Source organism: Myotis davidii, unplaced genomic scaffold (genome assembly GCF_000327345.1).
Source record: "Myotis davidii unplaced genomic scaffold, ASM32734v1 scaffold685, whole genome shotgun sequence".
In the NCBI taxonomy this organism is placed as follows: domain Eukaryota; kingdom Metazoa; phylum Chordata; class Mammalia; order Chiroptera; family Vespertilionidae; genus Myotis; species Myotis davidii.
Window position 1 is genome coordinate 1,154,419 of NW_006295823.1, and position 2,083 is coordinate 1,156,501.

Here is a 2,083-nt window from a genome sequence, read left to right on the forward strand (position 1 = left end):
GGGTGCTGGGGGCGCTGGGGGCCCCGGTGAGGAGCTGTCCCTGTAGAGGGGAGGCCCCCCAGTGGCTGGGCCTGCGGGGCGCCAGGGTCTCCCCCTTCTACACCCCCTCTGGGCTCTGCCTTTCTCTGGGGACCTTGCTCAGCTGGGCAACCGGACGGACGGATGGACGGACTGCTTCTTAGGCCAGGAGAGGCTGAGGGTCCGGGGGCAGGGCCGTTCCTGTGTGGGGAGGAGGTGGGGTTCCCGGAACTGCCTCCCCTGAAAGCAGCGCCCGAAGCTCCAGGCGCCGGCCCTGCTCGGGGAGGGGGCTCCAGGGCGCTCCCTCCGTCCGAGGTCCCATGGGGTCTGTCCGTCAAGGTCCCAGGGGCAGGGGTCAGACCCCGGCTCCTCTGCACCCCGGAGGGAAAGGAGGCCCAGAGAGGCCGGCAGACTCGGATCTGAGCCCCGATATACGGGCCTGGGCGCTGGCCCGGCTGGGGAGCCCTCCGTGGGCTCAGAATCCGACCGGGACCACCCAAGGCCAGTGCTGCCCCCTTGACCCAGCGACTGGGGAGAGGCATGGCCCCCCCAAATCCTTGAACTGGCCACGCCAGGGCCACCTCCCCCCCCATAACTTCCCAGGCAGCTCCTTCCTGGTTAATAATTAACAGGCAGGTGTGACGAATGAATGGCTCCCCACACCTCCCCGGCCCTGCCTGGGCCCTGGCCTGGGGGGGTGCCCACCTGCCCCTCTGTCCTCTGTCCTGCTCTGGGAGGATGCATGGGGCGGAGGCGACCCACTCCAGTGTCCCCAGAGCTTGCTGACGGCCTGTCTCGGGGGCAGTTTGCAAAGACCTCACTTAGGAGTCTTTCTCTCGGAACCTGCCTCCCGCGCCTGGGAGAGCTGAGGGCCGAGTGCGGGGCACCGGGTCCAGGTTGCAGCCCCCTGCCCCCCCTCCCCGTGCACTGCGATGAGCCCTGGTGTGTGTGTGGGTCCCCCAAAGCTCCCAGCTCTTCCGCCTCCACAGGCAGAGAGGTGCCCTGGGGCCGTCCCCGTCCCTCTCTCTGCCTCACTCTGTGCTCGGTCTCTCCCCCGGGGGCAGGTGGAGGGCAGCCCCCCGCCCCCCACGTCCCTGCCGGGGGCTGATGAAAGGGTACCCCCTCCCCCGTGTCCCTGCTGGGGGGGCCGGGGGAGGCAGGATAAGCTCTAGACAGACAGAAACTCCCAAGGACGGCCGTGTTGTTGCTCAACAGCTGACTCAGTGTGGAGGTGGCTGGCCCCGCCCCACCCCGTCCCCCACAGCCCAGCTGGGCCCTGACCGGGCTGTGGGTTCGAGGAGGAGGAGGAGGAGGAGGAGGAGGAGGGCGGTGACAGGTGTAGCTCTGTTGACTGGAGCCAGCTGGGCCGACACTCAGCTGGGCCACCCTGTGCCCCGGGCCCCAGGGAGGCAGAGGCAGGCGATCTGTCCCCAGCAGCTCCCACACCCCGCAGCTCTGACACGCTCCCGGGGCCCCCCCGGCCCCCCTCGAGGGGTCTCCTAGGCATGGCAGGCGGCCCAGGAGTTGGTCTGGGGCATTGGGACACTCTGGCACCTGCCTTGATGGACACTTGGCCGGAGGCCCGTGCCCCGGGGCAGCGGGATGGGCCTCATGCCCCCGGCTTCTGGGGCAGAGCACGGGTGGCCCCGCAGGGACCCCGTTCCCCACGGACACCGCGCCTCCTGCTCCCTCCTCCCTGTTATTCCAACCTTTTTCCTTTTTAAAAATGTTTCTATTGATCTCAGAGGGAGAGGGAGAGAGAAGCACCGATGATGAGAGAGAATCACGGACCGGCTGCCTCCTGCACGCCCCCCACTGGGGATGGAGCCCGCAACCTGGGCCTGTGCCCTGAGCGGGAACCGAACCCTGACCTCCTGGTTCCTAGGTCGACACTGAGCCACACCGGCCGGGCAGCAGCCTCATTCTTCTTGTCTGTGTCTTTTTGCTCTTTTCCTTACTCACCCGGGAGTCGCTCCTCTACCGCGGCTGCCCGTCCCCTGGCGCCGAGAGGACTCTGGGAAGGAGTCAGCAGGGGCTGGGTGTGCTGGGGACCCACAGAGCTTCC